The 12082-nt window shown below is 40.3% G+C and overlaps 1 pseudogene; it reads right to left on the minus strand.

Annotated features, from left to right (window-relative positions):
• Positions 1 to 6148: 6148 nt before the first annotated feature.
• On the minus strand, positions 6149 to 6267 carry LOC111732826 (annotated as a pseudogene).
• Positions 6268 to 12082: the final 5815 nt, after the last annotated feature.

Genomic DNA, 12082 nt, shown 5'->3' on the forward strand with positions numbered 1-12082 from the left:
ACTCACGTAATCAAGCATTCTCACAAATCTGTTATATTTTTTCTGCACAAGCATTCTTTTAGTTTTCCTTTGAGTGTTGGATTTTGAACAAATCATAGAAAATGCCTTGTTTTCTTTTTAGGTCCCATCACTTGTTCCCCAAGGCAATAAGCACCCAGCTGAAAGCATGGGAGTGACACTAAGGAGTAATGGAAATAGAAAGTTAGACTTCCTCTGAAATTTATTTGATTTAGCCTTGGCTGCAATTGTGACCAAAGCCAGAGGATCACAAGCTTTAGCGATCAGTTTAATGAAGAGCTTTGAAGAATGCTGGCACAGGGCTTGGTGAATACAAAGCACTGAGTTAGCCAGAACATCTTAATATATAATAGATGGAGAATATAAGATGTTTACTTTAAACACACTAAGAATACAACAGCAAGGTTGGGGTGAAGGTTTCTTTTTCATGTTTATATTTATTCTGTATCTTGTTATCATTAAATCATTCTCTGACTAGTTTGCAAGAATTTCCTCGGAGAAATACTGACTTTAGGTTTTATTGTTATTTTTCTATGGACTATATCCTTAATCTCAGAGACATGCTTGCTTGGAATGGAAAATTGCATTTATTCACTCTAAGTTTGTGAAAGGAAATTGAATTTGATAGAATGTTTATTGCTAGAAATCAAGTTCATTCACCTAAACTTATAATGTACACGCCAGCTCTGCGGCCTCTCTAACTTCATTCTGTTACTTCACTCCTATATAAGGCCTTGACTTCACTTAGTTAAAAAGCATCGAGTCCTTTACCTAGCTTTCTCCCTCTAAGCCTGTTTGAAGAACTCTAAGATCCTCACAAGAGTAGTTTTAAAGAGCAGTATGAATTGAAGTTTTTCTCCACTAATGAAAAATGGAAATACTAAAGAAAAAACATTGATTAATACTTTTCACTATTATTCTTCTACAAAAGTTTAGATATCTTTCTAACATCTATTAGTGGCAAATACACAACTTCAGAGTGATACCATTGAAAGAGACATAGAGCAGAGAAAAGATGAAGAATTAGGACACTGATATATTCAGTTTCCTAGGTCAAGTGCCCAGTTCTGTCTTTGTACCCAAGTTGCTACCACTCTAGAAGGAATTAACTTGGAAAAATTTATTGACATGAACGAACGCACTAGTTATGTCCTGTATTACCTCTGTTTCCCCCACTATTATATGTTTCATGAGGGCAGAAACTTGGTCTATTTATTGTATTCTAGGATATTCTACTAGGAAAAGGGTAGGCAGTCAATAAATATTCATTTAAATTTTTTAAAAAATGAATGAATGGATGGATTCTCCCAGGGTTCTGGGTAGGCTTTCTCTCTATATTGTTGAAAGTATGCTTAGAAAACAATGTCAAGTTTTAATGCAAAGGTCGTTAGAGTGGTTGGCACGCCAGCATTAGCCATGGCTGTCCTTAGAGCAAGAGCACTTCCCTAGAGCTCTCAAATGCCTCACCTTACTGGTCTGATACCAGAATCTTATGCAAAGCTGCTCTGTGTCTACCCGTTTTGAGTAGGTGGGCTTGATCCCTCTGTCTGGTAGGACACACTTGCACATTTGTGAATGGTTATTTTCCTATGAGTAGTTGATGTAGTTTTCGTATATGGTTAGTCAATGAATTACATAGATGCAGCTAAAATCTGAATTGATAAGTTTAAAATTTATGCTTTTATTTTCAAATGTTTAAAAATTATGGAAAGAATAGCAGTAACTCTAGCCTTTTATCTTTTCATTGTACTACAGCTCTGAAACCAGGAAGTTAAGCCTAATTTTTTTTATTGGGGGGAGCAGTACATGTACACTCTTGTATGCGTGCATTGCTTTTTGCTTAATAAAATTTGAAATTTAATTAACAATGATGATTTCAAATGCCTCGTCTAAGTACAGAACTTCACAGCATTTCATGACTAAGAAGTTGAGCTCCATAATCTTTAGTTTTTGTTTTTGTTTTTTGTTTCTTTAATGTAAGAGGTAGTTATAATTTGGGGGGAACTTTGAAATTTTGTAACATACTATATCTATGGCACTTTTTTTATTCACAACTAAAGAATTTTGGCCGGTAGTTATCATCATATGTAATTATAGTTTATTATAAGTTGTTATTACACTTACTTTTTAAGGATCAAAATGTTCCCATTATAATATGTTGCTTACCATCAATACCTCAAATGTGCGAGGTTATTTTGTATCATCCAGCTATATGCTGGTTGCCCTAAGTACACATTTTAAGTGGATAGAGGTACAGTTGCCAGAAAAATCACAAAAGGGTGAGCTCTTTTAGACTTTAGCAAATTTAGTTAATCAAACTGTTCATGAAATATTGACAAGACTTTGCAAGTTGGTATTCTATATCGAGATGGAAAAAGCATTCAATGAAATTGAAATGTAAACATTGGGCTTTTAAAAAAATAATATTTTTGTTATCAATGTTCCCCTTCCCAGAATATTCCAACCTCAGTTATTCAAAGTCTCTATCATCTGAAAGAAGATTGGATTGTCACTTCTGGGGGACCCGTGCCCTTTATATGTCTCATTTTCCTTCAGATAAGTAAAATTAGCATATCTGAGTATTATATGTGCTTATATCATGTTATAATGAATATTTCTAAATGGATATTTTTGTTATAAGTCACTTCAAAGATTTACCTTGATTCTTGACACTTGCAATTTTGTTAAGTTGATGTATGAATAGTATATGATCATAACATAACTATGATTTCTATATTGGCTGAATCAAGTAGTGTATGTAAAAGCAATTAAGATTTCTGGGATATTCTACACTAAAATGTATAGAATTTTTAAGAAGAAGAAGAAGAAGAAGAAGAAGAAGAAGAACAACAACAACAACAACAACAACAACAACTTCCTATTTTCCAATAGTGTGGTGGGTGTAAGGTACTTAGCATTTTGCTTGGCACATTGTAGGTCCTCAATGAATATTAGCTATTATCATTATAAACTATAGATGCTCCTGTTATTTGGCAGTTTTTATCTTTTTCTTGACTAGTGGAGGTACTTTGCAAGTAATATGTCACACGATCTAGAAAACTAGAGCTAAAAAGAATGAGTCAATCTCCCCATTTTATATATGAGGACATTGAGGCTGCAGGAAGTTGATGACTTAGACAGTTATATTGGTCAAGTGGAAGGTCTAAGACAAATCCCTGACTCTCAATTTGCTATGACTTTCATCATCCCAGGTCCAGGAAATTTTCAGACACGTATTAAGGGTGGAAAATTTTCAAGTGAGCCAACTAGCTAAGTCAGCTACAGGGAAGAAATATCTTTAGATACCAGAAGTTGTCCTACTTGCTTTTGTGTGGTTTAGGAAGTGTATTGTATAAGATATGAAGATGGCCAATGTCTACTTCTGTAATCCATTTACTTGTTAATTAAGGGTGTTGTTCCGGGCAAAGATATGCTAACAGCCAACTTCTGCTTCTGTAATCTGCTTGCTTGTTCAGGAGACCACCAGGATATGTTCTTAAGCTTTTATCAGCTGCCTCCTGCAAAAGCTCTGGGCTGATCTCCTTAGCCCTGTGTGGTAGAGAGTCAGTCGCAGGCCGGCTAATGAAGGCTCATAATTAATCTCAATTGGCTCCGTGGGTCTTAGAATCGTTCGCGCCATAACACATGTAGAACCTACAGGTGTGTCTGAGCAAGGCCTGCAGCACTGTTCTTATCCTCTAAAAGCACCAGAGAAGAACAAGTTTGGGTTAAACAGCTCACAAGAAGAGAGAAACATCCCACAAGACCAGAGAAAGCTCCACATCTGTCTGGGACTGAATTTTCAAGCTTGACTTTTTTTAAAAAGCACGGTCTTTTGGAATCAGTTGATTTTTGGACATATAGTGGAGGAGCAATTTATTGATTTAAATGAATAAATTGCCAAAGGTCTGTTTCATCTTTAAATTCAAGTAAATTGAATAACAAGTCATCATGAATTGTAAACACAAAGTAACGTTGCCCTGTTCCATTTTTTCCCCCTAAAAATGTGGGTAACAGAGATTTTCACATCCAGCATTATTTTTGGAAAAAAATTAAGTTAGCCAGTGCGTCTTATAAAGAAAGCTATTTCCCCGACTCTGAAGAGATCTGATCTAGAGAAACTGAGGGCCACCGAGACTAAAGTTGTCCTAAAGTTGTTTTTTCTTCCATTTTTGTCCCCACTGTGGTTCAGAAAAAAATGTAAAACTGTTTAAGTTTTGGATATTCACTAGTCACTCTATTTTTAAACCAACACCTCTTCAGAATATTCTTTAACATCGAGAGAAATTAAAATGTAATATTGTTCCTGCTTTTATACCTTGGTTTTTGGAGTTTGATTTAGAGTTTTTCTTTCCATGATATGTGCTAAGTCCTCCTCTGACTTCTCACTTGGGCAGAACAAATTAAGACAGAGCCTAGATGACCAGCAAATGTTCCTCTGACATTCCAGGGGACGGCAGTCCCTACCTCGGGGCCTCAACATCATTCCCTGTGAATTTAGGTGCACAATTCAGAGAGCTCTAGGCCAGGCATGGTTGAAAGAGAATGATAAGGGAGATATTTGAGCATTTTGAATTTTTAATTATCTTATTTTGAAATTAGAATCACACAGGTGGCTGGTTTAGAGTGGTTTGCTTTGGCTTTTAGGTGAAATTTTTGTAAAAAAAAAAAAATGAAGAAATTAACTTTTGCTCACCAAACTTCCATGTGGCCCAGTTTGGGACCATACAATAATTTGATTACAAAGTCACATATTAAAAAAGAATTCCCAAGTGGAATTTCTTGAAAATAGTGGGTAAAAACTTCCAACAGTCTACTAATGCCAGGATACGCTGTAATAATTGGTAAATACCTTGTCATACGCCCTGTAATGACTGGTAGAGCAAGTTACTAAGTCTGTTATTTTTATTTTTTGTCTCACAAACTGTTGACACATGTTAGAGAAACACATGCTTCCTATTGTTTTCCTCATCTTTTAAAACATTGGTGTATGTGTAAAAATAATGACCGTCACAAAAAATGCAGAAGGACCTGGGAATTTTATTTTGTATTTTAACAGTATACCCTAGATTTCCTAGATTCAATCAGATTCCAGTTTCTGCCATCTATATTGGGAGGTCTCATTACTGCAAAAGTGACTATTGTATTTCCTTTGAATCTGGATTCTATGAATCTTTTTAATCAATTCTTTTTTTGACATTGCAACCATTAAATAGTCTCTGTATCATCAAGAAAGGGAAACCCAATATTTTCTTTTAAGCTCTATCTTTTTTATTGTTGGGAGTACCTACAAATGGATTATTATTTTTTAGTCTGCCTTTTGACCTATTTCCTGAAAGTTAATGTGAAATGTTTATGAAATATTGCTGATGTTTTTCTAAACCAGATTGCTGATAAAGCAACTTCTCCTTTTATACACAACTTTTGGACCCTTAAAAAAAAACAAGAGAAGTATAAACAATGTCTGAGAAAGATGGCATCAAGAATCAATAACAGTGTCTATTAAAACAAGCCTAGCCTAAAGTCACCACAAAATTACAGTAGAAGAGTAGAAGTGGCCTTGATTTTCAATCAACAGACACTTACCAAGGACTTGTCATTCACAGAGGACTGAAAAGAATTGAAGAACATATGTCACTACTTCTGAGCATCTCTAAGTGAGGGCTATAGAACGCTGCAAATGGCTATAGAACTGTCATCAAAAATGCGGATTCAAGGCCCCATCCCAGAACTGTTGAGTTAGAACCTCTGGGGTGAAGTCTAGGAACCTGCACCGAGCAATAGTCATATCCATTAAACTTTTAAAATAATTAAGCTAGGAGCTTACATTTTCGATATGGGGAAACAGACTTGTGAGCAAATAATGCACATTCTCTAAAGCCAGGCAGATGAACTGAGCTATAATAAAGTTACAAAACCTTTTAAGACAGAACAAATCAAGAAGAGAACAAGGAACATGGTTCTATATATAAACCCCTTCCGTGGTTCTAAGGGAAAAGGTGAGGCTTTTTTTTTTTTAATGATTTGTTTTTAATTTTTAAATTTATTTCTTTAGTTTTTAGGCAAGGCAACCCTTGGTTGACCTCACAGGTTGCAAGGACCTTGTCAGCTAACAATTCCTTATTTATTACACCTACAGCACCTGGTCTTCCTAGGTGGTCTCCCATCCAAGTTCTAACCAGGCCTGACCCTGCTTAGCTTCCGAGATCAGACAAGATCGGGCTTGTTCAGGGTAGCACAACCATAGACAAGGCAAGGCTTTATCCAGGTGTAAACAGCTTATCATCATCAATATTAAGCAGAATCTGAAAAGTTAAACTTTATAGTCCAAGGAGGGTAGCAGATATCCTGGTATCCCTGCCAAGGCATTTACACTCACTCTGGTCCATGTGCTTCTCCTTCCTATCAGCATCATTGTCAGCCTGCTTCCTTCAGGCTAAAACAAGGATCTTCCCTTTCTACACCAAAACCCATGAAAATAAGAAAGGAGTAGATTTGGAAAAGGAAAAGCAACTTACCATGTATAATTTAGGCTTGGGCATAGCATGGTGCAGGTGAATGGAGGCCTGGTTTCTTGAACCAGGAGTAGCTGTGTGATTATTGGTGTAATAATTCCTCAGGATCTCAACTTCATTCCCCGTGAATAAAATTCTCCATGATTCCTCTGCTGCATTTTAGCTCTGAGACTGATCTGATTTGCAAGCCTCAGTGTCTTATCTAATTGCACGGTTGTTTAGACAAGGAAAGCCTGGAATCTCACTGGCCTTAAGCCTCCCTTGTAATCTAGTCAGGAATTGATATGTCAGCATCAGTGTCCTCTGCTTTTGAAGGCATGGTGGTTAAGAGAAAAAGCTTTTGAACCAAGTAATAATCCACAGTGTCAGCCCCTGCTCTGACACGCACCTGGAGTAAACTTCTCCCAGCCTCAGTTTCTTCATCGATGAAAGTGGAACAAAAATATTCATCTCACTGTACTGTTGAGAGTACTAAATAATACTTGTAAAACACCAGCTCCATGCCTAACATATACCAAGACCCCATAAGACCAGGTACTACTATATTTTAAAGCTGCAGAAACAGAAAGACTGCAGACACCTAGTTCTTCCATTACGGACTTCTGTCTTAGACGAGCGCCATGATGGAGGAGGGGCCGCCGTTTCTACCAGTTGCAATTAAAGAAAACATACCGTGTAATTCACTGTAGTGACATACCTCACGTATTTGACATCTGGAGTGGGTCATTTTTTAACATTCTCTTCTCTATATGATAAAATTATTTTCAGTAATGATTGCATAATATAATCAGTAACAATCATCTTCTCTACTTTTTCTTTAGTATGAAAACAAATAATTAGCAATTTAAAAAGAAGAGCAAATTGTAACTTTAAAGATACTCAAATTCAGTCAAATATTTCACATGTGAACTAAAACATGCACTTGCCAAACAAAAATATTAGACCTTGTAGTTCAGTTTCTTGGTTTTAGATTTGAAATATAAAACTTCCAAGAGGTGACAGAATTGGTATAATTCAACATCTTCATTTCTTTGTTTTTGCAATCACAGAGCATTTATTGTTTATTTTTAGTCTACTATTTAAATGCAGGAAGAGGTGATGCTGTGAGGGTTAGAGGCAAAACCTGCGCCAGAACCAACCGCTCCGACAATTTCAAACGGTTGCAGACTTGCTCTAGAACAAACTCCTGCAGCTGGGCGCACGGGTGTTGGAGCGAGGAGAACTGGTCGTTCTTCCGGTTAACTTCCATATAGAATGCAATATTTATTTGATTTTAAAAATGAAACACTATGAGCTTACATGTGTAGTATTAAAACCCAACAGTAGCCACAATAGTTCTCTAGAACTTAGACCAACAAAGAGATTTGGGGTGGGGAGGGGAGAAGAATATTTTATTACTGGCATTTTTTAGAATTATTGGCACATGTCGATGACAAAAAGCAGGTCAGCTTTTAGTCAGCTTTATTAGTGCTTTTAAATTCTCTCTACAGACAACACGCCCCCCGTTTCCTGAGACCGGTGGGCTCTCTCTCTGTCCCACCCTCGGCAAATTGTTGATTCAGTTGTTTCCTTCACCTATGAGTTTCCAGAATCCTCTGCATCCCCAGCACCCAGGGCAGCCCTGTCCACACAGTAAGTACGTAATAATTATTTATTGAATTATGAATGCCAGTAACACTACATTTCCCTGTGCTCATTATTTTAAACATGGCAAAGGGCAAGTATTATTATCTGCCTTTTACAATCAAGCTCTGAGAAATTATACATATATCCTGCTCAAATTCGCACACCTCATTAGTGGCAGAGCTGGAATTCGAACCCAGGGCTCTCTGGCTCCTGTGCATTTAGCACTTGGCCACGGACGCAGCTTCTCATCTGAGCTGCAATTTGCTGACAAACGACTACTGACTTTAAAATTTATAATGCATAATTAAAGAAGTAACATTTGTGGGTACTATTCGAGCTTGTTTTCATCCTAAATGCAAGTTGGAAAAATTTTTGGCATTGGTGACTGTCACATTCATTAGGAGCCTTAAACTCATCTGCAGCTCTACTGATATTCATCAGCCCTGCTGAATCATTTACACCATCAGGAAATTAGTCTAGAATGACCCTCCCTTTCAGAGAAATGGACCAGGAAAATCCAGAGAGGCAAGAAGCTGAGCCCTGATGGGAGGCAGATAAATAGCAGGTAACTGCTCCAGACCCCACTGCCAGGGGGACCAGGGAGCCGCTGTCATTCATAGGTTGCAGAAATAAAAACCCAGCCACAGTGGGATTTCCATTCATATGGCAACACAATCCAGTGCCTGGCAAGTCACTGAGCCTGCACAGCCAACCATCTGTTTGAAAGCCTCCTGCATTTTCCCATTCATGGAGCCATTTAATCTGCCCCTGGCAAGACTGAAAATAAAATCTGAGAGAGTCACTGAAAAATGTGTGGCCCAGAGAAGCCCTGACTGAGATAAACCCAAGCCTAGCACCCCAGACCACTGAAGGAAGCCACACAAAGCACCTCCTGGTGCTTTTTCTAATCAGAAATTATCCCACATGCTGTCACCAGGGGGAGTCCCCACAGGAAACAGCTGGTCTGCAAAGGCACCCAGGAGATGATGATTCCAGGGACCTCACAGAGCTTCTGATTTAGTGATTTTTTTTTCCTGTTGTGATTAGAAGGGGAAGGGAGATTTGAACCTTTCCTTGTTTTGTCTAAAAGTGGCACTGAGAAGGGGAAATCAACTTGAGCTTTCTTAACTCATCTCCTATTTGAGGGCTCAAGAGTTAAGGGAACACCAGATTGGAAATTTAGAGCATGACATCTTTTTTATAATTTCCACTTACCAACAAAACATCTTTTTTTAAAAAAACAAAAACTTAAAAAAAAAATTCTAGAAATTCTCAGTCATCATTAAGTTTCCTTGTAGCAGAGCTCAAACCTTCATGCCTCCTATATAATTATAAACAAAAAAATTCTACTTTGCGTGAACTCTCAGAAGTCACTGGTTCCCAGAAGCTGGGGAGCACCCTGGTGACCTCCGGGACCATTAAACAGTATATAGATGTGGTTCAGTGAATTCACATTGAGGCCTGGGAAACTGTATTACGAAAATACACAAACTAGGTGGTTCTAATCATCAGCCAGTTTTCAGAACAATTCTCGGGAACAGCCGCCATAACACGATTTTATCTGCCTCAGCCATCTAGGGCTCTGAATTCCAGTTTGCTGATGACCGATAACGTACTTGGTTCTCCTGATTAGGCTTTTGCTTCTGACTCTGTATTTCTCAAACTTGCCTGATTTACAGATTATATAGGCATTGAGTGTCAAACATGACTACACGTTGGCATCACCTGGAGCTCTTAAAAGGACCCCATGCCAGGGCCCCACATCTAGTGGCTCTGATTTCATTGGTGGGGGCTGAGGCCTGGGCATCGGGGTACTTTAAAGCTCCCCAGTGACTCTAACGCACCATACAGTTTGAGAATCTCTGATCAAGGAAGATGAGATGCCCCGGCCCCAGGCTAGTCCCACCGAACCAGTAACTTTGGGGCAGGAACCAGGGCATCTGAGTTGTCAGCGTGCCCGATGAGGTGGCCTTATGGTCTGGCAAGTCTGTGAACTAAAAGAACCTCACATTTCTTTTTCCCAGTAGTCTGTGGCCCTTTTCTGTCCCTTAGGGACAGTTGTCATTTTGCTAGAGTTGCGGCTGAGGGGGCCAGCGGCTAGTCTGGCAGAGATGTGCAGAGGCAAGGACCGGGGCCAATCCTAAGGCTCCCTCCTCCCCGCTCTGCCACCCATCCATACACATGTGGATGTTTCTATAAATCACTTCTGATGTGTGGTTCGTATTCAGGAAGTGTTCTGACTGCTTACCCATGTAATGATGGAGCGGAGGAAAGGTCTAATTTTGGAATGACTGTGGCTTAGGCAGTGCCGTGTTCCCTGCGAGTCTGAATTTCCTCAGCACAGTGGCTGCAGTTCTCAGGCTCCTCACCACAATTACACGGGCAGTCTGAGGCACGCTATCCATCACTGCAAATTACTGGTGTGCTCCACTCAAGAATCAGGCTGGACGGCCTTGCTGATGGCAATCTTTGCAGAACCTTCTTGATAACCAAGAAAAGGCCAGGTGGGAAGAAGAGCTTAGCGAGTCAAGGCTGCTGAATCAATTAACTAGATCTCTGCCTGACTTGCAGCCTGAGAGACAAGGGTTGTGGGAGCTACTAGCACACAGACGGCATTAGACCAGGGTAAACGTTCTTGTCCCCTCAGTTTTATAGGTACGACATAATCGGGAAAAGGAATTAGGATTTGCGGACCACGTTACTAGCTGCCATACATACCACCATGCCCGAATACACTTTACTTCATGTAATCACTCATGAGCCATGAGGCATCACTCATTTTACAGATTGGGAAACCAAGGCTCAGTTTATGCAGGACCACAGAGGTAAGTAGAGGCAGAGCAAGATTTGAGCCCAGTTTTCTCTGGCTTCAAAGCCCATTCCAGCATCTTAGGCCAGTTGAAACCCCTCAGATCCTGGGATCCATCTCCTCACAGGTCAGCTTCTAGAGAGCTGGGGAGGCCAGGCAGGAAGGTCAGGCAGGCTGATGTATTGGCAGTGATAAAAAACAAATGAGCTGCAGGGTGTCCCTCCCCCCGGAAAGACACAACAGGACAGGAAGTGGAACTCCATCCTCCTTCCATGAACATGGAACACTGGCTTTCCCAATCTGGGACTCCTGGTTTGGTAAACTGTTAAGAAGACACTCCCAGGAGTGTCTCCTGGCTCTAAAGGGCTTTCTCTTTCTGTTGCTGGGGTCCCCACAGATCTCAGCAACCACTGTGCTAGGACTCCTGACATCATCCTCGGGTTCCAGGTTCTGTATCCTCTGGGAAGTACCCTGTGAGTCTAATCTTTGGTGATTTGTAGGGGTTCAGGTGGCTGAAGAAACTGTAGTGAGAGAAAGGACATCCCGCCTTGCCCGGAGTGGGGGCCCTGCAGAAGCTGACCATGAGTCATCTGTCTGGGGGCCGGGAGCTTATCTGGGAGGTGGCCCAGGAAGCACTAGTGGGAGAGCGAGGGTGAGACAGAGAAGGGAAGAGAGAGCAGCCCGTAACGCTGCCCCGTTAGTGGTTACCACTGTGAGTGCTCGGGGTTCAGCAGACGGCAGAACTTGGAGACAATGTAGAAGAGCACACACACCTCTGACTTATCACCCGCCCCATCCAGGGACACGAGGGCTGAGGGGATGATCCCCTGACTCCCACTCGTCATTGGCCGAGGGCTGTTCCTGGGGGGAGAGGAACCAACCCCCTGCCTGACAGGACCCTGGGGGCTGAGAGGCAGCCTTTGGGTGTCCTGACCAGAAGATGAATAACGAAGAAGATATGAGCGAGGCCCCCACAACATCTGTGACAAACCCTGAATCTGCGTAGAGTAGGAGAGTTTTATCATTCAGGGGCTCAAATGACCCTGTCCTGAGGACATTGGATGAAGATATACTATATGCTTACAGGTGACATGAAATACATAGTTCCCAGTTA

This window comes from Pteropus vampyrus, unplaced genomic scaffold, assembly GCF_000151845.1.
Source record: "Pteropus vampyrus isolate Shadow unplaced genomic scaffold, Pvam_2.0 Scaffold12, whole genome shotgun sequence".
In the NCBI taxonomy this organism is placed as follows: Eukaryota; Metazoa; Chordata; class Mammalia; order Chiroptera; family Pteropodidae; genus Pteropus; species Pteropus vampyrus.